The following is a 26,034-nucleotide window of genomic DNA, read 5'->3' on the forward strand; positions in this document are numbered from 1 at the left end:
GAAATAAAGCATGTTGCGGTTGTGTGCTGTCAAGTGTATTCCAACTCATAGTGGCCCTCTAGGACAAAGTAGATTGCAAAATAATTAAACATAAAAATAACGGAATAAGAACTCAACAACTATAGCCCAAGGCCTTTGGGTAAACTTTCAGTCTCCTGGACACATTTATTCCTTAATTTTGTTCATTTGGAAACTCCCGGGTCTTTCCTTATCAGGCACCAGTCTTTCCTTCACCCTTACTTTTGGGTCTTTAACACTTGGTACTAGTTATGTTGCACTGCTCTGTCCACTTCCTTGACCTCCAGTGTTGTTTCATGCCGGTATCCGTTAACCTAATTACTTTATTAAACTCTGTCTCAAAGTATGGCTTATATTCTTCATTCCAATTCAAAACCTGACATTTTCTGAACCTCAAACATGAACTCTTCCAAGATACAATAGGTCTCTATTCACCTGGAGCAAGAGCAGAATAAGGAGAATCAGGAATAGGGGGAGGAAATGGAATGTGTGGCTGATTGCTTCTATGAACAAATGTCTCCTTGGCCATGAGACCAGAACTGGGTGGTGCCTGGTTACCGTTGCTGAACATTTTGATCAACGATTTATAGAAGAATCTTGATCAAAAAGGGGAAGATGCAGAACAGAATTTCAAATTCTCATGGAATTCAGGCTTTCTGGAGCCACTGAGGCTGCATGAACTCCCAAAACTATTTCCCTGAGATCATCTTTAAACCTTAAATGAAAAATATCCCCTGAAGTCTTCTTTAAATAAAAAATAGTTTAGCTTAATTGGTAAAGACTGTTTGCCTTGAGCATAGTGTTATTTTAGATAACTATATGGGATCAAACTGACAACAGCAACTCCAAACTTAGGAAGCTTTGGGGGCAGTGAGTTTATGTTAGTGCAGGAGGAACAATTCAGAAAAGGAGGGTGAGGGTGGTTGTACAACTTGAAAACTGTAATCAGTGTCACTGAATCATACATTTAGAAATTGTTGAATAGATGTATGTTTAGCTGTATGTATTTTCAACAAAAAATAAATAAATAAAATTAAATAAAAAAAAAACAAAACATGAACTCCTAAACTAGTGGCTCTGAATTGGGTGATGATTTTGCCCCCCAGGGGTTACTTGGCATTATCTGGAAATATTTTGGGTTTTTACAGACTGGGAAGGAGGGGTTGATGCTAGTTGTATCTGGTGGGTAGACATCAGGGATGCTGCTAAACATCCTGTGAAGCCCAGGACAATTCCTTGCCCCCAACGAAGAATAATCCAGCCCCAAATGTCAATAATGCTGAGGCTGAGAAACTCTGGCTTAGAACAGGATCCCAAGGAAGCCACGGAATCCTATCAATGCAAACCTGGGTGTGTGAAGAAAATACAAGTTTCTTCCCTTTATGGCAGGGAAGATTTCCGTGTAATAACCCAGGAGAACTGTCACCTGTCAGAAGCTTAACTTTTAAAGGTTACTATAAAAATGGGTCTCCATTCCTCTACATCAACAAAAAGAACATCAAAGAGGAAATCACCAAATCAATACCATTCACAGTAGCCCCCAAGAAGATAAAATACTTAGGAAGAAATCTTACCAAAAATGTAAAAGACCTATACAAAGAAAACTACAAAGTACTAGTGCAAGAAACTAAAAGGGGCCTACATAAGTGGAAAAACATACCTTGCTCATGCATTGTAAGACTTAATATAGTAAAAATGTCTATTCTACCAAAAAAGCCATCTATATATACAATGCACTTCCGATCCAAATCCCAACGACATTTTTTAATATAATGGAGAAACAAATCACCAACTTCATATGGAAGGGAAAGATGCCCCGGATAAGTAAAGCATTACTGAAAAAGAAGAAGAAAGTGGGAGGCCTCACTCTACCTGATTTTAGAACATATTATACAGCCACAGCAGTCAAAACAGCCTGGTACTGGTACAATAACAGGCACATAGACCAATGGATCAGAATTGAGAATCCAGATATAAATCCATCCACGTAAGAGCAGCTGATATTTGACAAAGGCCCAATGTCAGTTTTGGGGAAAAGATAGTCTTTTTAACAAATGGTGCAGGCATAACCGGATATCCATCTGCAAAAAAATGAAACAGGATCCATACCTCACACCATGCACAAAAACTAACTCCAAATGGATCGAAGACCTAACCATAAAGACTAAAACAATAAAGATCATGGAAGAAAAAATAGGGACAACGTTAGAAGCCCTAATACAAGGCATAAACAGAATACAACGCATTACTAAAAATGATGAAGAGAAACCAGATAACTGGGAGCTCCTAAAAATCAAACACCTATGCTCATCTAAAGACTTCACCAAAAGAGTAAAAAGACCACCTACAGACTGGGAAAAAATTTTCAGCTATGGCATCCCGACCAGCGCCTGATCTCTAAAATCTATATGACTCTGTTAAAACTCAACCACAAAAAGACAAACAACCCAATCAAAAAGTGGGCAAAGGATATGAACACGCACTTCACTAAAGAAGATATTCAGGCAGCTAACAGATACATGAGAAAATGCTCTCAATCATTAGCCATTGGAGAAATGTAAATTAAAACTATGATGAGATTCCACCTCACTCCAACAAGGCTGGCATTAATCCAAAAAACACAAAATAATAAATGTTGGAGAAGCTGTGGAGAAATTGAAACGCTTATACACTGCTGGTGGGAATGTCAAATGGTACAATCACTTTGGAAATCGATCTGGCGTTTCCTTAAAAAGCTAGAAATAGAACTACCATACGACCCAGAAATCCACTCCTTGGAATATATCCTAGAGAAATAAGAGCCTTTACACAAACAGATATATGTACACCTATGTTTATTGCAGCTCTGTTTACAATAGCAAAAAGATGGAAGCAACCAAGGTGTCCATCAACGGATGAATGGATAAATAAATTATGGTATATTCACACAATGGAATACTATGCATCGATAAAGAACAGTGATGAATCTGTGAAACATTTCATAACATGGAGGAACCTGGAAGGCATTATGCTGAGTGAAATTAGTCAGGTGCAAAAGGACAAATATTTTATAAGACCACTATTATAAGATCTTGAGAAATAGTTTAAACTGAGAAGAACACGTTCTTTTGTGGTTACCAGAAGGGGGAGGGAGGGAGGGTGGGAGAGGGTCACTTACTGATTAGATAGTAGATAAGAACTACTTTAGGTGAAGGGAAGGACAACACTCAATACAGGGGAGGTCAGCACAACCAGACTGGACCAAAAGCAAAGAAGTTTCCTGAATAAACGGAATACTTTGAAGGTCAGCAGAGCAAGGGTGGGGGTTTAGGGACTATGGCTTCAGGGAACATCTACATCAATTGGCAAAATAAATTCTATTAAGAAAACATTCTGCACCCCACTTTGAAGTGTGGCGTCTGGGGTCTTAAACGCTAACAAGCGGCCATCTAAGATGCATCAATTGGTCTCAACCCACCTGGATCAGAGGAGAATGAAGAACACCAAGGTCACAAGGTAATTATGAGCCCAAGAGACAGAAAGGGCCACAAGAACTAGAGACTACATCATCCTGAGACCAGAAGAACTAGATGGTGCCCAGCCACAACCGATGACTGCCCTGACAGGGAGCATAGCAGAGAACCCCTGAGGGAGCAGAACAGTGGGATGCAGACCCCAAATTCTCATAAAAAGACCAGACTTAATGGTTTGACTAAGACTGAAAGAATCCTGGTGGTCATGGTCCCCAAACCTTCTGCTGGCCAAGGACAGGAACCATTTCCGAAGCCAACTCAGCAGACATGGATTGAACTGGACAATGGGTTGGAGAGAGATGCTGATGAGGAGTGAGCTACTTGCATCAGGTGGCCACTTGAGACTATGTTGGTATCTCCTGTCTGGAGAGGTGATGGGAGGGTAGAGGGCGTTAGAAACTGGCAAAATGCTCATGAAAGGAGAGACTGGAAGGAGTGGGCTGACTCATTAGGGGGAGAGTAAGTGGGAGTATGTAGTAAGGTGTATATAAGTTTATATATAAGAGACTGACTTGATTTGTAAACTTTCACTTAAAACACAATAAAAATTATTTTTTTTTAAAAAATGGGTCTCCTTTTCATCTAAAAGTCATAACATAGTCCAAACATAACCTTACAAATACCATTTTCATAAGATCAGAACCTTAGGTTTTTCACATTTAATTAAGAATTAACTGACAACTAGCTGCGAGCAAGATAGGAAGGAGGCCAACAGTGTGAAAAGAGGCCTTTAACTGTAGGGGTGGGAAATAGCAGGATGCACATATTTGCTTTACGGTTTTCCCTCGACAATGTTGAACTTTATCTGAGCCCTGGGTTCCCGGAAAGCAGCTACAGTTAAGAAATTCCCTTCAACATGACTGTGTTCCAAGAAAGGGCAAACCACAGAGGACTATCCCCCATCCTCTGCTCTTTGTGACTCAGATAAAACTCACTGTCTACCTTTCCTCAGGACACCCCTGTTAGGTGGTTCAGTGGTAGAATTCTCACCTTCCATGCAGAGGCCCAGACTTGATTCTTGGCCATCCTTCAGTGAAGGCTTGTGTGTTGCTATAATGCCAAACATGTTTCAGCTGAGCTTCCAGACTAAGACAGAGTAGGAGGAAAGGCCTGGCAATCTATTTCCAAAAATCAGTCAGTGAAAACCTTATGAATAACAACAGGACAATCCACAACGGTATCACTAGTGGATGCAGGGGGTGCAAAAAGCACCCCCAATACTGTCAGGGGGTGTGACACCAAAATGACTTTAGGGTCTGCCCAGGTGGCTGGCAGGCCAGCACCACAGTTGGAGAGGCAGCCAAGGCAGTGGTGTCACCACAGTTGATGTCACCCAGTATGGATGCTAGCCACCCCCCCCCCCGCCCCCATTACCCACCAGTCAAGGTGCCAGTTGCCAGTCTGGTCGCCTGCCATTGGGTGGAGAGGAGGGTCTCCAACTTGGAAGAAGAGAAGAGCTGTGGGGAGCCACAGGGGGTGGGGCACGGAGGGGCAGGCTGTGCAGGGTGGTGCTTGGCCCTGTGTGGGGGCGGGTCCAGGCAGCCTCTCCCTGCCTCACCCAAGGGGGGGTGATGACACCATGAGTCACCACACTAGGTGACACGAACCCTAGTGACACCACTAATCATCAACCAGTCATGGGGATGATGCAGGACTGGACAGTATTTTATTCCATCGTGCATGGGGTCAGCACTGGAGGACAGCTAACAACAACAGCATAAAGCCCCAGGTTTTCTTCCTTTTATTTGAGGTGTTCCTCACTAATGTAACAGCCTTGAAGCCTCCATCGAGACCTTCCCCAGCTCCGCCATGGTTCGCGCCCCCACACCCCCCCACCCGCAGCCCGCCAAGCCACAGCTTCTGACTGCGCTTTGGCCAACCACGCTGTGGCCCTAACCACAGTTCCAATTTGGTGTCAGAATCCTGCGCATGTGCGAACCAAGATTTTGGCACATGCGCAGGACCTGAAGAGCTGTGTCCTCAATCTGTCCTTGGACCTGAACATCACGGACACGGTACAACATCCAGACCTCCAAATGTGGACATGGAAGGACCAAAGGTGGAGAGTTCCAGGTACCAAATCCAACCTCTAGACCCCCTTGGAAATAAAAAGCTCCCCAACCTCCTCAGACAGTGAGCACAGGGCCTTATGGTCACTAGACCCCGCTTGGCTTCTTGTCTGTACAGACAATAAATTTCCACTTTCTGTTTCCCTTGCAGCTGGTGGTGTGGCGTCCATTCTTATTTTGATTGGCTAATTGTTCCATTACAGATTTTGGTGACTCTGTCTGGGACTTGCAGACTCCGAAACCTGAGCGGTGAGCATCCGGACCCCTGCAACCCCTTAAGGTGTGCCCCGACGCCGTTTGGTCAGTAAGGAGTTTCCAGTGGCCACCATGACCCCCCCTGGGGTGAGGTCTACTGGGTCCCCACCTCGGCTCGGAAACAGAAACTAGAAACTGGATGGAAAAGGCCTCTGAATTAAGTAAGCGCGCGGGACCAGGTTGTTCCACTGGTCATCTCGAGGGGGTTAAAATCTCCCCTGAGGGGGGGTTAAGTTCTCCTGGGGAGCTAGGCAAAGAGGAGGGTGGCAACAGCGCAGTCCTAAGGCCCGACCCCAAGGGTTGTAAAACAAGGGAAGTGGGGGTTGTGGCCTTAAGGACCCATCTTCAGCCTAGCTGGGGGTCCTTTGCCCCATCTGAAACCAAGGATATTGGGTCACCTTGCCATCGGCGACAATCTTTGTCCATCTGTGATCACCCAAGGTTGATCAGTAGTTGATGGAGGGTATTTTAGTCCCTCAGAGTTTGCCCTGCCATGGCAACAATCTTTGTTTCAGAACACTCTTCTTTCCCTTTCTTTCTCTCTATCTCTGCTCTCTGATAGCAGAAAACGGGTAACTTAACTTATGGTCATTGATTTTGGTTAAGTCCTGATTTGGGTTCAGGTTTTAGTTTTTGGTTTAGGGGACATCCTTTTTGCATTGGTATTCTTTGTCTGTCTGGTGGACATTCCTTTAGGTTGCGGGGGCATCTTTCTGTCTGAATGAGTTTAAAACTGGGGTTCTTTGTATGTCTTCATGTGAGTGTGTAGGTGTAGGAACAGGGATAATCCTAAAAACATTCCAAAGCCTTCACCCTTAAGGTGTACTTCAGAGAACTGAGATAAATTCGGTTGTAATCGTGGGAAAAAGAGAAAGTCAACTGTGCTGCCGCCAGGGTTAGCGATGAACAGCCCTTACAACTCCAGTAGCGTGCGTGGCTCACCTCCTGAACCTGTGCCAGGGCAGGGTGGGGGGTAGAGGAGGGTGGAGAATTAACCAGAGAAGACAGTTCAAACGTCCTGGGAATTTTCCCTTGCCATCTCCCCATAGGAGGGCAGGGACACCCTGTGGAGGGACAGATATGGCCCTGGGTGCTGCAAAGCCAGAACAGAGCCAACAGGGAGGGCTAGCCCCTGGACAGTATCCCCTCCATGAAACAACTCCAGTGGCGAATAGGAGCCAGGTTCCATTTAGTACAGTGGACCTGATTAACTGAAAGAAAAGCACCTCAGGATGTCAAGAGAAACCAAAGAAATTGTATGAACTATTTACTGCCTTCTTTTTTTTTTTTTTTTTAACTCTTGTGATTCCACTTGGGCAGGCCGTTAATCTCTCTTAAGCACCTTTCTCCTCCCAGAAGAGAGGAAAAGGGTCCTAGACAAGCCGGAGAGGAAACCCAGAGGTGACATGATGCTCAATGGACCAGAGATGCTGTCGATGACATCTTCCCCCATCAAAACCCCACTGGGACCACAATTACACAGTGGAATACGGTAGGCTCATCCGACATCGGGACTGTCTATTAGTGGGCCTTGGATGTGGAATGCCTAAGCTCTTAGATTGGAACAAAGGACACAAAATTAACCAGTGTAAAGATGAGAACCCTGCAACCTTCCTCAAAAGAGTTATAGAGCCTTTAGACAATATACTGATCAAGATCCAAAGGACCCAAGAAATGCTCACATGGTCAATAATATTTTTATAAGACAGTGTGCTCTGGATATCGGGAACCAACTTCACAAAATAGAGGGAAGAGTAACTATGAGTATCGAACACCTAGTCGAGCTGGTATTCAAGGTCTATAACAACAGGGAAGAAGACAAAGGCAGGAAGTGCCAGGTTGCCCTACTGGCAACAACAGCAACCATACAGAAACAGTATAGGCCTGCCTCCTAGGAAGAAAAGACCCACAGCCCTAGTGAGACCCCACCCTGACCCCTGCTGAGAGAGAACCAGTGTGCATACTGTGAGCAAGAGGGCCACTGGCAAAGACAGTGTCCCGAGAGAGTGAGTACCAAGTAACTCAATACCAGACCTCTCTAGTCGGTGATCCCAGCGCACCAGTACAATCTGTTGCCGCTCCAGATTCAGCCACCCCTCTTCTCACTCTGTCCCTGGGAGACTCCGTCCACCATGACTGTGTCCGGACGGTGGGCCCGGTCCATGCCAGCTGTCCAGACCCACAAAATCAACCTCTAAGAGACACCAGTTTAGAGATCTTCGGAGGTAGGAGTAGTTTCTTCCAGGGTGACCAAAGGAGAGTGGGCTACGCAGTTGTCAGCTACACCAAGATCCTCGAGGCAAATGTTCTCCCAAATGGAACCTCAGCCCAAAATGCTGAGCTGGTTGTGGTGATCCAGGCCTTGTGGCTGGCCAAGTCCCAGCAAGTGACCATTTATATAGATTCAGAGTACGTGTTGTCAGTTTTACATGTACACGAGACTTTGTGGAAGCAAAGAGAGCTTTTAAATTGGGTCAGTAAAGAAATCAAACACGGCCAACAGATTTCACAACTCTTTGAAGTGGTGTCACTCCCTGCTCCTCTGGCTGTGGTACACTGCAAAGGACATCAACAGGAAGATACAGCAGTGGCCCAAGGCCACTAAAGGGTCGACTTAGAGGCCAAGCGAGCAGTGAGAACTGTGACCCCAGTACTAGTGACTGATTCTAGCTTGCTGTAAGCTACAGAAGACCTTTATAGTTGCAAAAATAGGGGCCAGACAGGGCAGAAACAACTGATGAGGCTTAGAGGAGTAAAAGGGTAGAGAACAAGAAGAATGAAAACAAAAAGGTGAGAAGGAAGTAGAAAGGTAGAAAAGAAAGGGAGGGATGGCTCTAGACTAGACTGCCCTGGGTTTCCAGGAAAAACCTAAATGTAAATACATCGATTTATTTTGCTACTGGATCAGGTTTTATGGTCTTGTGAGCAGCTGGCTCTGTACCACTTGTTACTCTGTACGGTCACTCTCAGGATTAAAGACCACCAAAAAAAAAAAAAAAAACCCATTGCCATCTTACAAAAAAGAAGAAAAAAGGGAGACAACAAGATCTTCTTGGCAGTGTAAGAGGAGATTAAGCACCAGGAATATGTTCCAGAAAAAGATTGCAGGAAGAAGGTAAACTGGACTATTGAAGCCCACTGGGCCAAACCTTACAAGAAGACCTAGTTAATATGGGCTAAGACCCTTCCCTTGGCTCTGTTCAGGACTAGGGTGGCACCTCAAACCAAACTTAAGGTAAGCCTTTTTGAGCTTATATGGGCGTCCCCTCCTCCGTAACTTGTGGGAGGGCTTGATTACTCTGGGTCCCGAGACTACCTTGGAGGCTAGAGACATGCACAAAGCTAGCTCGCTATTAAACAAGATTTGTATTCTGTGGCAGGGGCGCTTGACTCTCTTTACAGGTAAGTGATGTGACAGACTCTTCCACAACCTGAAGTCTTTCTCTCCGTGTCAAGACCTGGAGCACTACAGACCGGGCAGGAGAACAAACCCCTGGCGCTGCTGTCAAGATTGCCAAAAGGGAGCATAGATCCACAACTCTCGCATCGAGCCAGCTCCTACTCATGATACCAACCTGCAGACCCTGCAGAACAGTAAGAATTGGCAAGACAGTAATAATTGAGAAAGTCAGGCTTCAGAAGATTTAAAGTGATAGACAATTGTGCCAATTGACTGTCATCCCCTGGTGATTATACGGGTTGTTATTTATGACTCTGTTCATGTTTACCACCTATATGCAGCCTTATACCCTGCTTGTTTATTTGCTATTTCTTCCTACAGGAAAAGCAAGGACCCCAGAATGGCAAAATAATTATCTCATAAGCACCTCAAACACTCTCCACTTAAAAGATCACTGAGTCTGCCTCACGCCTGTACCAGAACTAAAGACAATGTAGAGGCAGTCCCGGTCCAGGTGCCCCCGCCTACTAAAAATATCACTAGATTCCCCATGCGATGGGTCTACCCCTGGGACCATCTTTCATTAATTACAATAGAGACTTTGTCCAACAGACTATCCAGGGTCTCACTGACTTCACTGCTAAAACTCCAGACATTAGAATGAGACAACTTACCTCCAAACTAATCTGACCAGCCAAGTCTGTTATACGTAGATACCTACTGAGAGAAGATATCCAAGAATTTCCTGAGGACTTTTTATTTGCTCCTTGACTATTGCTTGCCCAACCACATGGGGCCTACACCCCCGGGCACACTCATTTACCTCTGAAACACATTTACAATACCACAAAAAAAAAAAAAAAACCCAAAGCCCCATGTGCTGAGTGTGCCAACCTGGGCTTTGTGGTCCCTTGACCCCAAACTTGTGGTGCAGCACTTGGCTCAAGTGAGCTGGTGCCACCCTTGGTGCTGTGCCATCACTGAATCTTTGTGTGGCCCCAGTCGGTGTGTCCGAGTGTGTGGGTCTGGCTCCTGCCTGAGTGACTGCAGCACAGTTTGTCGTTGTCCTGGCTGCAGATGGACAGCTTCTTACATCGGCCCTGTCAAAACCACTGGTCAATGTTCCCTAGGATTTTTGTTCCTCTCAGGCACCAGTGTCTGCATGTACTGGGCCTCCAGCCAAGCCTCAATTTGTAGACTAAAGAGGGCACTGGGTATAATCCTAACTGAGGCAGGTACAGTAATAGGGCTTCTGGCCCCTTCTTGAGGACTCAAGTCCCTCCATGATAAATGGCTACACAAGTTCAACCAAAGCCTAACTTCGCAGGATATCTGAGATATAGTAAAGGCAGCAATCCCAAACTTAACACGGTGTCTTCCCCTTCTGAGATCATTGGCCATGGTCATCCTGCTGCTTGTATTCAGACCTCATTTGTTTAACCTTTTAGTAAAGTTTGTGTCTTCCAGGCTTCAGAAGTTCCACCTGCAGATGATGCTGCGATGGGGGTATCACCCCTTCTCCCCCGAGCAGGTTCCAGCTGGAGCCTAGTTCTACACCAGTGTCCCTAGCCAGCAGGAAAAACTATAGAAGATGAGACTTTCGGCCCTAAACCCCTTTTAAGATTAAAAGGAACCTGTTAGAGGGGGGATTGAAGCCTCCATCGAGACTTCCCTCGGCTCAGCCGTGGTTCCCCACTCCCCTCACACCCCGCCAAGCTACAGCTTCTAACTGTGGTTTGGCCCAACCATGCTGTGGCCCTAACCACAGTTTAAATTTGGTGCCAGAATCCTGCACATGCACGAATCAAGATTTTGGCACAAGCACAGGACCTGAAGACCTGTGTCCTCAATCTGTCCTTGGACCTGAATATCACCAACATGATTCAATATCCAGACCTCCAAATGTGGATATGGGAGGGCCAAGGGTGGAGATTTCTGGGTACCAAACCCAACATCCAGACGCCATTGGAAATAAAAAGCTCCCCAAACCCCTCAGACAGTGAGCATATGGCCTTATGGTCGCTAGACCCTGTGTTGCTCCTTGTCTGCGCAGACAATAAATTTCCACTTTCTGTTTCCCTTGCAACTGGTGGTGTGGCGTCCGTCTTATTTCGATCAGCTAATAGGACAGGACAAGAACCCTCAGTTGGCTACAGCCTGAGCAAAATCATCTCCTTAGTGGCCTTGGTGGTCACTAATGCAACAATCTAAGCAAAATCATTTCCTTGTGGTCTTTCATGCCTTTATCTCTCCCAGTGTTCTTTCACTATATTTTAAGCAGCTGGACCTTAGGAATTTGCAAGAGGCAATTGATAATCTCCTAGAGCCCTGGTGGCACAGTGGTTAAGAGCTTGGCTGCTAAACCAAAAGGCCACCAGTTCCAATCCACCATCCGCTCCTTGGGAACCCTAGGGGGCAGTTCAACTCTGTCCTATAGGGTCTCCATGAGTCAGAATCTACTTGATGGCAACACATTCTTTAGGTTTTGGATCTCCTCCAAAAGAGCCCTGGTGGGCAGTGGTTAAGCACGGGCTGCTAACCAAAAGGTTGGTAGTTCAAATCCACCAGTAGCTCCTTGGGAAAAAGATATGGCAGTATGCTTCCATAAAGATTACAGCATTAGAAAACTTATGGGCAGTTCTACTCTGTCCTACAGGGTCGCTATGAATTGGAATCAACTTGATGGCAATGGGTTCGCTTTGGGGTTTAGATTTCCTCCAGGAGCCTTGGTAGCGCAATGGTTAAGAGTTTGGTTGCTATGAGTTGAAAATCTACTCCATAGCATCTAACAACAAGCCTTTACACACTAACCCAATATACCCCTCTCCAAGTCACTCCCCTCCTTGCCCATCACCATCTAATCCAGGTGACATCACCCTTTAATCCTCCCCTTCAATTCTTCTTCTACTCTTTATTTTCACAGAAACAGTAAACCCTACTTGCTCTGGGGCTTTTATTTTTTATTCTCTAGGGCCTGGTCTGGAAGTCAAAAAAACAGAAAGCTACCTGTTTCCTCTCTTTACATTCCTGCATAGAAATCCGAATTTCCCTGTAGGCAATGTTGATTGCCTTAAACAGACTAAGGCCAGGATCAGAAAGTGGGCGCAGGAGAATAAGAAAAGCCCAAAGATTAATACCAAGTGACACTAATACAGTAGAACCTGCAAAAGACAGAACCTATGTAAGGCAGTAACCTGTCAGAGAAGGAAAACTCAAATATTTTCCACTAAAATGAGCCATTGAAAAGTGGGAAGACCGCACCCTGTCAAAGGCAGAAAACTTTCGAGACCCAGAAAACCTAGGCAGTCCCATTGAGTTCTGGCTCTCACAGGTTTCACTGCTACCTTTGGATTTCAATAACTGGTAATCATTCACCCAGTAAGTACTGGTAACTGGATAGATATAAGACACAAACATGAAAGAAGATGATTCGAAGGTGTTAAGCCAGGTTAACTGTGACAATGGAAAGTTAAGACCTTGCAAAAATGGACAAGTTGGGAGGTGAGATGGGTTTAGGAAAACGAAGATCATGACTTATGCTCAGGACTTGTTGAGGTTGAAAGGATCAGAAAACATCCAAGTGGAACGTCTTCTAAACTGGCAGGATACAAAGTTCATTAGGGCTGAAGGCATTATTTCGATGGCAACAGGTTTGTTTTTTTTTTTAATGTTTAGTACCATATGTGTATTAGTAGACATTGAAAATAAGATATGTTTATTCAGTGATAAATAGAAAAAGGGAGCCGCAGATTGTCAAAAATCAAAACTGGGAGGTCACCCACATTTAGGGGACAAGAATAAGAAGAACACTTGGCAGCGGTGAAAGGGGCAGTGTGAGAAAGAGATTGTAGGGGCCTAATGCCCTGGGTATGGAAACTGTGGTGGCATAGGGGTTAAGTGCTACGGCTGCTAACCAAGAGGTCGGCAGTTCAAGTCCAACAGGCGCTACTTTGAGAACTCTATGAAGCAGTTGTACTCTGTCCTATAGGGTTGCTATGAGTTGGACGGCAGTGGGTTTGATTTTTTTTTTTTTTTAACATCCTGGGTATCATAGCATTGTTTCTGCATGGCTTGCATAGTTAGCCTTTACATACCCCAGTAATTTTGTGATTTGTGGTTTGTTTCCTCCTTTCCCTCTATCATTCTCCATGATTCTATGAAGTTTAAAATTTACGTATGTTCCTCTTGGAAAAGCAGAAAAACAATAAGATCTGGGATGACTCAACTACACAATGGGGGCCCATCTTGTGACAGAAACCAGGATGGCATCAGAAGACCTCTAAGAATACCCGCAGAAGATCAATATGTCTGAAATGTGGTCAACATGCCCCCCTCAAAGGAGAGCTGCCATTCTCCAGATTCTTCAAGCCTAAGCCCTAACTCTGTAAAACCCTCTGGTCAGCCTCTGACAGACAGGTTTTGGAGGAGCGCATTCCCCTCTGTTTCTTGTATACCGGTATGAAATAAACCCCTCTTGCTGCTTACCTCATCCATGTCTCAGTATTGGCTTTGTGACAAGTGGCTCGAATCCGTGTTTTGCGGCAAAAGTGGTGACAGCAGAAACTAGAAAACTAACTAGGGAAGTGCATTCTCACAAACGTCCAAGACAAAGTTTTTTCAACCTGAAAGAAGTAGTCCCCCATGACCAAGTGCCACAGAGAGGTCAAGGTAGATGGGTTTGATAAAAGTCATTGAATTTGGTCTTCAGAACATCACCAGAGATGTCAGAAAATGGCTACAGGAGGTGGGGCTGGGTGGAATGTGAAGCAAACCTCTGACCCTGCTTTGTACTTACAGAGCCCTGGGACGTCATCCAGAAGTTTGGGAAGCTTCCAAAGGTATCATTATTTACAAGAGTCATGCTAAACAGTGTTCTTTCACATAAAAACAACTTCTAAAATAAAAGCTTATGTTTTACAATTTGGATTTGAACGGAACCAAATGCTATCAAACGATTTAAATTTGAAGTTCTTTTTTCAGTCGATGTTTACAGTCTGCCATCTACCAACTGTAGAACTTGGCCAAGTCAGTTTCTTTGGACCTATATTTCTTCATCCATCGCAGGGGAGGTTATTGAAGGATTAAATTAGCCTGAGGATGTGAAAGTCTTTGTTTCGCTTTTTACTACAGCACAATCTGGAGCCCTGGTCACGCAGTGGTTAAAGTGCTTGGCTGCTAACCAAAAGTTTGGGTGGTTTGAACCCAAGAGCCACTCCATGGGAGAAAGTTGTGGCAGTCTGCTTCTGTAAAGATTTACAGCCTTGGAAACCCTATGGGGCAGTTCTACTCTGCCCTATAGGGTTGCTATGAGTTGGAACAGACTCGAAGGCAGTGGATTATTGCTTATTACAGCACAATTTATATGTGTGTCTTAGTTTCTTAGTGCTGCTGTAATAGAAATAAATGAAAGGGTGGCTTTAGAAAATGGAAATTTATTTCCTTAAGTTCAGGGCACTAGAAATCTGAATTCAGGGTGTGGCTCTAGGAGGAGATCTTTGTCTATTTCAGCTTCTAAAAACAAAAAAACAAATCTATCGCTGACCTTTCGGTTGGCAGTTGAGCTCTTAACCACTGTACCACCAGGCTTCCATGACCTCATTAATAAAACAAAAACCTCCTGTTTCCAAACAGAACACATGCACAAGTCCAGAGGCACGTGTTTTGGGGGGACACGATTTAATCCATAACAATGTGTAAAGCTTTTAATAGAACTTCCATAGAACATTGAGTCAAATCTAATCTAGACATAGGCAAACACATAAAGACAAAGCAGATGAGCGGGCCTGAGGGAGGCAGAAGTAGGGAGTAATTGCTTAATGGGTACAAAGTTTCTGTTTGGGGTAACACCAAAAAGAAAAAAAAGAAGTTTGGGAAATAAATAGTGGTTAAAAAAAAAAAATCTTGTCTAGAAACAGAAAACTGAGAATTTTATCTCAAAGCGCCACAGTGAACAACAGAATTCTGTCTTTTGGGCATAAGGCTTCCCATGTGAGACCCTCCTGCTTTCTTCCCGCTGTTTGCTGCCAACTAAAGTCCTAAAATAAAAGGGAGAGGATGTGCTGTCCTCACACACAGAGCGTGCAGACCCAAAAGAGAAACGAATCATTTGGAACAAAATCAGCTTCTGATGAATGAGTTGTTCCCTGCTTTTCCCAGTGAAGTTTTCAGCTCCTCAGCTGGGGTGCATCCTGCACAGACTAAGAAATGACTCCCAAGGATAGCTGAATAAATTCAGCAAGGCTTCCCAGAGCATCGATGGTATTCAGATTTTGGGCGGAGGGCAGTATTTTTATAACACACGAGGTAATGGGGTACATGTGATACAGAATCCAAAATGTACATGATTTGAGGGGACTGAATCCCAGAACTTTAAATAATTTCAAAACTATAGCAGGCCACTTGGGGGCCACATAGCCCCAGTTGCCTGGGAACATTTTTTCTCTTTCCTAACTTTCATTTCCTGTTATACTTGTCCCTTGTCCCTTGGTATCTATGGGGAATTGGTTCCAAGACTTCTGCAAATACCAAAATCTGCAGGTGCTCAAATCCCTCATATAAAATGGTGTATATGCATGTAATCTATACACATCTTCTCTTAGACTTTAAATCATCTCTAGATTACTTGTAATACCCAACACGATGTAAGTGCTATGTAAATAGTTATACAGTACTGAATTGTTTAGGGAATGATGACAAGACTCCAGGCAAACAATGCTTAAATAAGAGTGCTGGAGAGAGACTGAGGAGTTGTGAAATGGCGGGAGGCTACAGCAGGAGACGCCTACACATCACTTCATTCACTTGGATTCAGAGCAGTGATCGCAAAGCCAATTGAAGTTTTGCTTTCTGGAATTTTTTTTGAATATTTTCAATCTACAGTTGGTTGAAGCTAAGGATGCAGACCAGTGGATACGGAGGGCCAACTGTAATGTACACTGGAAAAGTTTGAATAGCACTATCACATTGTCCCTTATGCTGTTTTTCACTGGTGGAGACCTACCTCTAAAGTCGGTGTTTACCCCCACTTAGGACCGATACGCAGCTCGACCGGCAGGCTTTCATCCTCATCGTTGGATGCCTATTGTTGTCGTTGTCAGACATCATACAGACCACTCTGACTCCTAGCGAGTCCATGTGACTCCATTGTGCTAGGTTCATTTTATGTCAGAAGAAAAAAATGTGCCAAGGAAAATGCTGGAATGGAAGTAGTGGAAGAGCCAAATAATTGGAACAAATATTTGGACAAAGATCTATTTAAAAACTCAATGTGTCTCATTGGGGATAAGGTCCAACACAACCTTATTAACATAAGAATATGCTTCTTTATTATCTTGTTTTGCCATAGACTTGAATTTTGATGGGGCAATTTTCAGGACTTAAAACATTTGATTGCTACTAATACCTGAAATAATAGCGCAACTGTGTTCAGGGTTAATTTATGGGTATTTAACATAAGTTCAAGTATGGATTTCTCCAAATGGACTTGCTATTTCACTGGGGCTAACCTGTAAGGACATCGAATCCTGCTGGAGTAATCACCAGCAGTGCGAATGGACCCATACACTTATCTCCCCTTTACAGACCCCTTTTAATATAGAGCATGATAGCCAGCAAGTGTTAAGGCTAATTTGACAGGATTTCCCTCCTGGAATCTTATTTTAGTAAAGCCTCAGTAGTAGGGACAAGCAAGGTTTTATATTTTATTCCCCTAGTTTTTTAAAAGAACGCTCTTACCTTGGTTTCTTTACTCATACAGCAGGAGGCTGGCAAAAGCCTATCTTTACAGTTGGGCCAGCCGACTGCTCCTGGAGTCCACCAGGGGGCACTATCCTGCAAGCGGTGAAATCTCCAGGGACAAACTCGCCTTCTACCTGCATAAAAGACGCAATTGCTGGTGGATGGCAACAAAAGTACTTCTTTCAAAATTTATGTTTTCCAGTGTTCCTAGCTTTCTGACGTTTACACCAGTTCTGCTTCCTCTCATATTTAGAGATCATAAATTGATCAGTCAAGAAACCACATCAGGTCTATGTTTGTTAAATCTTCCTTTCGAATGGAAGTAGTATCTCTGTCCTGTTCTCATCTCCCATCCCCATCTCACACCCTCTCTGGTCCACCTTTTGCTCCAGCTACAGCTGTGGCGATAGTATCTGCAGGACGTTGCCGGGCAATCCTCTATGCTGACCTGCAGGGATCTTGACGCTCCAGGGACAACCCCTGATGAGTGCGGGTGAAGAGGCAGTGGACAAATGCTTCCTTCTTCTTGTCCCCTTGGCCGGACAGGTGAATTCTACAGGCTACTTAAAAGGTTCCAGCAGAATTGAGCCCCAGTTTCTCACAGCAGTGACCAACTCAAGACCATACCCCCTCCTTTCCTGTTTCACTCTTTCCAGTCCCTTACTCTGATCCCGGGGATCGTGTCCCAAAATAATTACCAGAATGCAAGCCCCAACCTCAGGATCTGCTTTGCAGGGGTGTTATGCTTGTCAGGGAGCCCGCTGCTCAGAGAACACAAATCAAATGGAACAGGTGATGGGGTCCCTGAGGTTTTCAGCTTCCGGCACAGCTCCTCATCCTGGCATTCAATGCTAGAGTCAAGGTCCACCATGTCTGTAACATAACCTATAATACACCCCCCACCCCTCACTTCCACCCCTCTACCACCTCCATCCCTCACACCCCAACCACCCACCACCCCCCCACCCACCACACACACAGTTTCCCATCCTTCTTTTTTGTTGAGATTTTTCCTAAGAGATTTCATAGTTAGACCATTGGAATTTACGTACAACGGATATAGTTTCTTCTTTTTTTACAAAATAATACTTTATTGTGTTTTTGGTGAAAGTTTACACAGCAAATTAGGTTGCCTTTTAACAATTTCTAAGCGTATTGTTCAGTGACACTGGTTACATTTTTCACAAGGTAACATTCTCATTATTTCTGTTCTGGTTGTTTTATTTCCATTAATCTAGCTTCTCTACCCACCCCCCTGCCCCCCGGCTTTCTAATCTTTGCTTTAGGGTAACTGTTGACCGTTTGGTCTCACATAGATGACTTTTTTAAGAGGAGGACAGTACTCACAGGTGATATTGTTTATTTCATGAGTCAATCTATTATTTAGCTGAAAGGTTACTTCCAGGAGTGGTTTCAGTTCAAAGTTTAAAGGGCCATCCTTATTTCTTGATTAACAGGAGAGAGTCGGGTGCATCTGAGGAAGGTGTCTGACCTTGAAATCAGGAATTCTGAGACCAGAGCCAAGGCTGCGCAGTTCACTTTTAGCTGTGTGACTTTGCCTAGAATTGTCTATAAAGTGAGGCTAGCACTGACTTTCTGGAGTAGCCATGAGGCTTAGATAATTAAGTCTTCAAATCAAGTTATATAGTAGATAACTATAGAGTAGGTAGTTTCTTTCTAAGAAGCCCTGGTGGCACAATAGTTAAGCGCTCGGCTGCTAAATGAAAAGTTGGTAGTTTTAACCCGCCAGCCACCCCACAGGAGAAAAGACCTGGGGATCTGCTTCCATAAAGAATACGCCTTGGAAACTCTATGGGGCAGTTCTCCCATGTCCTTTAGGGTCCCTGTGAATCAGAGTCAGCTTGACAGCACACAACACCACCAACAAATTTCCTTCTGGTATACCTGATATCTTGCTTCTCTCCTGTCGAAAATTATGTGACCAGTAACCCAGAAACAGCCTAGGCTTTGACAGCAAATGGGTCCGATTTTGCATCGTGCATCTCCCAGGTGGAGTCTCTGGGTGGTGCGAATGGTTAACAGGCTCGGCTGCTAGCTGGAAGGTTGGAAGTTGAAGCCCACGCAGAGACACCTCAGAAGAAAGGTCTGTCAACCTACTCCCGAAAAACCAGCCATTAAAAAATCCATGGAGCACAGTTCTCCTCTGACCTACGTGGGGTTGCCATGAGTCGGAATCAACCACACAGTGACTGGTTTTCGTTCCCCAGGAATTCGCTGAAGGCCTTGGGCAAATTCTCCATCCTCTCTTTTTCAGTTTCCTGTACTGTAAAATAGGGATAATAAACTTGCTTCACATGAGGTTTAAATGAAATAGGAGCTATGTACAAACCCTGGTGGAGTAGTGGTTAAGTGCTACAGCTGCTAACCAAAGGGTTGGTGGTTCGAGCCCGCCAGGCGCTCCTTGGAAACTCCATGGGGCAGTTCTACTCTGTCCTATAGGGTTGCTATGAGTCAGAGTCGACTCGCCAGCACTGGGTTTTTGGTTTACTCACCTGCCATGTATAGTCAGTACTCAGTGAAGAGTCAATTCAGTTTTACCAATCTATACTAATCCACACCATTTTAGTGTTCTTTCAGGGCCCGTCTTAAATGCTACTTCCTATACCCAGCCATTTCTGATACCTTTGTCTTTTTTACACCTATCATCTCGCTAAACTTCCACAATATACTGAGTTGATACCTCACTGACTATATCTATCTTGATCTGTCTTACACAACAACACAATGTGTTTTTCATTCTTCCCTCATTATTTCTGTACAACCATTTGTGATGTAAGTGTCTTATGGTAGGAACACTGTCTTACTCAGAAATGTAGCACCTGTAGTCAGGGCTGCCTCATTGCAGAACTCCAGGGCAGTATTTACTTTGCAGGGTGTGGGGACTGCATTCTCTGGAGTTGTCTAAGGTGCTGCCCTGCCTGTAGTAATGTCTCATACCTAGTGGATTCTCAACAAATAATTTGTTGTATTAACCTCCATTGTCCTCATTTAACCAGCAGATTCTGTCTTACCTTGACTCCATGTGGGTCAGAGGAGAATGGTGCTCCATAGAGTTTTCAATGGCTGATTTCCGGAAGTAGAGCAAGCCTTTCTTCTGAGGCACCTCTGGGTCGACTCGAACCCCCAACCTCTCAGCTAGCAGCTGAGCACATTAACCGTTTGTACCACCCAGGGACTCACTGGGCCTCCTTTACTGATCTGTAAGTCAGGGTTTTCTAGCCATGGAAGCTTTTTTAAACACACATTATAAAATACAGATCAAAATAGAAGTAGCCTACTGGAAGGGAGAGAGGGATTGGTACTGACCTTCCCAGCACCTTACAAGTTCACCCTCCTAGAAAAGTTTTTGATACACCTCCGAGGAGCCCTGATCCAGATAACCTCTGCAGTTCTAGACAGAGCTGATATTCTTTTCTACTTTTTCAGTACCTAGAAGGCAGTTGCAACTGTGAATTTATGTAGCCCTCAGGGGCACTAACAAACAACTGAGCAGGGCCCAGGGAGTTCTATAAAACATGGTCTGTACAGCATCCTCTTGAATATATTATTCTGATGACCAGGCACTGGTGAACGTGGGATGAGCGATAAGGGAAAGCTCAAGAAGTAGTAAGCCCATGTGTAGTGTCCATAACAATGTAACCTGAAACTTTCCAAAAACGAATTGAAGGCAAGTGTAAAGAAAACGTAGAGGGATGTCTTTGCTCCTCCGTTTCAAGATGCCACCATTAGTGGAGGGATCTAGGGGTACAGATGTGCCTCCTGAATCTGATGAGGGCTGTATCATTGGGACTGGGTCTAGTGGCAAAAATAGAAAATCCAACACAATGTGGATTTATTTTTTCTCACATAACCAGACTTGACAGGGCTGATATGGTGTCTCCATTATGTAGCCAGGAACACAAGTTCCTTTTCGCTTTCTAATCAGCATCCCTGGACATGTGGCTTTTGACCCCATCCCTGAAACTTTGTGCCACAATTTCATGCCTCATACCGGTGTTTAATGTAAGAGCAAGGAAAATAGAGGCAGCTCCATCATTGTCTGTCATCTTAACCAAGAAGTAAAGATGATCATAGGAGCCCCTAGAATACTTCTCTCTAGTGTCTTTCTCAGGCTCCACAGCACATGCCTTTTAATATTCTCACTTATTATTAGCACCTCATCATTTACAAAGCCAAGCAGCTCTCTTTTATTGCGCACTCCTTTATAACGAGTCCTGGTGGCACAGTGGTTAAAAGCTCTGCTGCTAACCAAAAGGTCAGCAGCTAGAAACCACCAGCTACACTGCAGAAGAAAGATGCAGCAGTCTGCTTCTGTAAAGATTACAGCTTTGGAAACTCTATGGGGCAGTTCTACTCTCCTATGGGGTCGCCATGAGTCGAAATTGACTCGACAGCAATGGGTTTGGTTTTTTGGTTTTATTATGAGCGAGGCACTCTGATATCTCATTTCCTCCTTCATTCCTTTAACAAGTACTTATTGAATTCTTACCACGTAAAAATAGTAAAACTTAGCCAAACTCTGACAGGGAGCACAGTCAGTCATGACGCAGAAGAGGTTTAATTTCTAAGAAGACTTGCATCCTAAGACATTACAGAGTCTTCCCAAAAGTTTTCTATCTGGAGGTAAGCCACACACACACAAACACAAACACAAAAGAACCAGGAACGTTCTGTTCGTATTTTATCCTAATCAGAGACAACAGCTTCTGTTTATCAAACCTGACCCAAAATGTATCCAGTCAGAATTATCAACTTTCTGTATAATAATTTGAACTACATATATCACTTTCTGTCTTTACTCAGGAGTCAGTTAGCCTGAAAGCTGGGCTCCCTTACGTGTGATTTACATTTGTCAAATAAAGAAGAAGAAAGAAAGTTCTTCACTCAAAACTCACACGTGGTCTGTGTAGCTTTTCTATCATGGGTGCCAGGAAGTGAACCAAAAAAATCAAAGACTCAGCCCTTGAAGAGCCTATATTCAGTTGGGTGCCTCAGTTCTGGCTGCATATACATAAAAAATATGTGGGTTTTATTATTTTATAGTCATACCTTATATATGTTACGACTCTTGTACATTAAAACACCCTAAGTAATAGTTAGCTAACTGAATTTTCAATTTACACAGCACTTTGTAAGTAAGAACCCCTGGTAAGAATCATTAATTTTACGAATGAAGAAACTGAGCTCAGAGAAGTTTAGGGACATTTTAGGATCAGGTAGCCAGGACTCAAAGAAGCTATACCTGGATTTCACAGTTTTATGTCCAGGGCTCTCACTATCTTATTTCTTCCAAAGACATAACTGAAGAGGCTCCAGGCTTATTCCCAGTTCTAAAAGCCCAGTCCCCTTGTTTCCATAAATATACTTATTGGATCAAATAACCCAATTTTTAGTTCAGAAAAAAAGTGCTAAAAATCTTGACCATGCTCCGCACAATGCTGACCACTTAGAGTCCTCAGGCAATGTTCCGGAACAAAGCAAATAAGTGGCAGCAAGCTGCCAGATACCAGCCACTATCCTTCATTTGATGTGGAGGGGAAGAAAAGGAGGCAGTGAGTTTATGAAGACCATTTGCTCTGCTAGCTGACCCAGTCTGTTTCTATTCCACTGACAGAGTCTTTTAGAAGCCATCTTAGTCACCTAGTGCTGCTATGACAGAAATACCACAAGTGGATGGCTTTAACAAAGAGAAGTTTATTTTCTCACAGCCCAGCAGGCTACAAGTGCAAATTCAGGGCGTCAGCTCCAGGGGAAGGCTTTCTCTCTCTGTCTGCTCTGGCGGAAGGTCCTTGTGATGTATCAGTCTTCCATTGGTCTGGGAGCAACTCAGCACAGGAACCTCAGGTCCAAAGGACACGCTCTGCCCCTGGCACTGATTTCTTGGTAATATGAAGTCCCCGTGTCTCTCTTCTTGCTTTTTTCTTTTATATCACAGAAGAGATTGGCTTAAGACACTATCTAATCTTTTAGGCCTCATCAGTATAACTGCTACTAATCCACCTTATTACATCATAGTGATAGGATTTACAACACATAGGGAAATCACATCAGAGGATAAATGGTAGACAATCATACAGTCATACAAAGGAATAATAACCTGGCCAAGTTGACAGATATTTCAGGGGTACACAATTCAATCCATGACAGAAAGTCTACCAGACGTACCCAGCTCACATATCCAGGAGAAAAAATATCCTCTTCCTCGTCTCATCCCTCACAATTTCTTTGTACTAGCTTCATTTGGGCAGTATTTTCTTCTATAGCAGTGCTTCTCAATTCAACCTGGGCACTATTAAAAAAAGCACTATAGGCTGGATAATTCTTTGTTGTAAGAAGCTGTCCTGTGCATTGTAGGATGTTTAGTGGCATCCCTGGCCTGTAACCACTAGACACCAGTGGCATACAACCTCCCTATCCCCACAACTGTGACAACCAAAAACATCTCCAGATATTGCCAAATGTTCCCTGGAGGGTAAAATCACCCCCAGTGAGTAATACTGGTCTATGGTGGCTAGAAGAGAAGATATAAAAGCAAAACTATACTGCTTTATCTTAGTAAAGACAAATGGCAGACTGATTTTCTCTCATTACCCACTAATAATAACACACTAATATAAAAGGTTTTTTTTTTTTTTTTAATGTAAAAACTAAGATTTGAGGACCTAATATGTGCCAACCACTCTTTTAGTGCTTTACTTAAAGTACCTTTCATTTTCATCAAAGCCTTGCCAGGTGTCTATTTCCAGCCCCATATTAAAACTCACGAAAAAAAGATGCGTACAGCATTTAAATAGCTAATCCAGAGCTAGCTGAAAAATGGTAGATCCCATCCAGATTTGGATTCTCTAACTCTATATCCCTTGTACCTTCAACCACACCATCAGGCTCTAATCAGTTTGCTCATTTCTGCTGCTTATCATCTCCTTGTTCCTAAAAAAGCTGAGCTTCTTGTGCAAGGTCACACTGCTAGTAAGGTCAGTGGTGGGATACAAAGGTTCTTTGTAGGACCCAGCCCTGGAGAAGCTTAAATAATGTAACTCTGAGTTCCAAGCTTCCCATATATGCTGTACGTAACCCACCTGGGCATGTGGTGAGAAAAACAGCTAAGAGGTGAAGACAACCTGAACAGTTGAAAAATGAAGTGTCTCATGGCCAAGCATGCTGGCAGCATCCCTTCACTAGAGGCAGGACCAGAAGACAACTCAGTGGACACCAGGGAAGTGGATAGGTAAGGGATCTGGTATAAGGTCAGACTGATCTGAGGCCAAATCATACCTCGGCCACCTTCCAAGTGCATGAAATTGAGCAAGACCCTTTGTTTATCTCAGTTTCCTCACCTGTAAAAAGAGAATGATACTATCCACTTCAGAGGTGCTTGAGTTGACTGAATGAGTTAGTATAAGAGAAGAACTTAGCATGGAGGCCAACACACAAGAACAGCTCAAAAATTGCTAGCTCTTATGATTAAGTTTAGTTAATATCCAATTTCTGCTAAGTGATTCCTGTTTGTCAACAACACTTCTACTTGGATGATCCACCAAAACCAAAATTTGCTGTTGATTCTAACTCATGGCGACCTCATGTGTGTCAGAATAGAACTGTACTCCACAGGGTTTTCAATGGCTGATTTTTTGGAAGAAGATTTCTAAGCTTTGCTTCCAAAGTGCCTCTGGGTGGACACCAGTCTCCAACATTTCACCATTCGCACCACGTTCATGTTTACCATTTGCACTCCGGTTCTCCATAGGGTTTTTAATGGCTGATTTTTCAGAAGTAGATCACCAGACCTTTCTTTCAAGGCACCTCTAGGTAGACCGAAACCTCCAACCTGCCAGTTAGCAGCCAGGTGCATTAATTACGGATAATACACAAACATCCAAAAATAGACGCATTGTCCGAGACAGTGTAGTTGATGGCCTCACCACTCACCACATTCCCTCAATAAGTATTGATCATCTGCTACATACCAGGCACAATGGTAGGTGCTGAGGACATATCCATGGGCAAACAAAGTCCTTACTCTAGTGAAACCTATATTCCGACTAGAATCTTCCTTTCATTCTTCTTCCTCTCCTAATTGGCTCAGATCCAGTAAATTTTTATCTCAGAAATACATCCTAAATTCTGTTCCTCCTATTCATCACTACTAAAGCTCTCATCATCGCTCACCTTTTTGTTTCAGCACCCTAGTATTTGCCTTTGAACACCCTTCACCCGTCAGAGTATTCTCCATATGAATGCCCAGAATTTGCTTCATGAACAAAAAATTGTTTCCTTTCATTCTCTTGCTTCAAATCCCTGCTGGCTCACTCTCACCGGATGATAAAATTCAAATTCCCTAGTTAGGCACATGCAGTTCTACACAGTCTGGTCAGAGCCTTCCTCCTGAAACTCCTCTCCTCCCCCTCCTGCTCCCACTCGTCTCCATCCCAGCCATGCATCTCAACCCCAGCCACACCAAATTCTCACACTTCTCTGGACACAGCAACATTTTCACACCTCTATTTTTTTATCCCTTTGCAGGAGCCCTGGTGGGGTAATGGTTAAAAGCTCAGCTGCTAACCAAAAGGTCAGCAGTTTGAATCCACCAGGTGCTCCTTGGAAACCCTATAGGGCAGTTCTACTCTGTCCTATAGGATTGACTATGAGTCGGAATCCACCCGATGGCAATGGGTTTGGTATCCCCTTGAAAATGCTGAATCTCAACTGTAAATGCTATGCTTCTCCCATTCCACTCCTTCCTTTTTTTTTTTTTTCCTCTAATGATGTCCTGGAAACCCTGGTGGCATAGTGGTTAAGAGCTGTGGCTGCTGACCTTTTGGTCAGCAGTTCAAATCCACCAGGCACTCCTTGGAAACCCTATGGGCCAATTCGACTCTATCCTATAGGGTCACTCTGAGTCAGAATCAACTTGATGACAATTGATGTGTGTGGGTGTAATGATCTCCTACTCATTCTTCTCTATTCTGCAAATCATCAGCTCTCTGACACCTTTCCCAGTTCATCAAGCCATTGTTATTTA

The 26,034-nt window shown here is 43.9% G+C and overlaps 1 long non-coding RNA gene across 8 annotated transcripts in view; it reads right to left on the minus strand.

Annotated features, from left to right (window-relative positions):
* The window catches only part of LOC126058770 (uncharacterized), a 275,999-nt gene that overhangs the window by 180,568 nt on the left and 69,397 nt on the right, over positions 1-26,034 (minus strand). For 2 of the 8 annotated variants that reach the window (XR_007513281.1, XR_007513283.1), the window contains one exon: positions 18,095-19,275. The exons of the other annotated variants lie outside the window; for them this stretch is intronic. This is a non-coding gene — a long non-coding RNA (uncharacterized LOC126058770). Of the gene's footprint in view, positions 1-18,094; positions 19,276-26,034 lie in introns of those variants that run through there. 8 annotated transcript variants of the gene reach the window in all.

The sequence above is a fragment of the Elephas maximus genome, chromosome 15 (genome assembly GCF_024166365.1).
Source record: "Elephas maximus indicus isolate mEleMax1 chromosome 15, mEleMax1 primary haplotype, whole genome shotgun sequence".
Lineage (NCBI taxonomy): Eukaryota > Metazoa > Chordata > Mammalia > Proboscidea > Elephantidae > Elephas > Elephas maximus.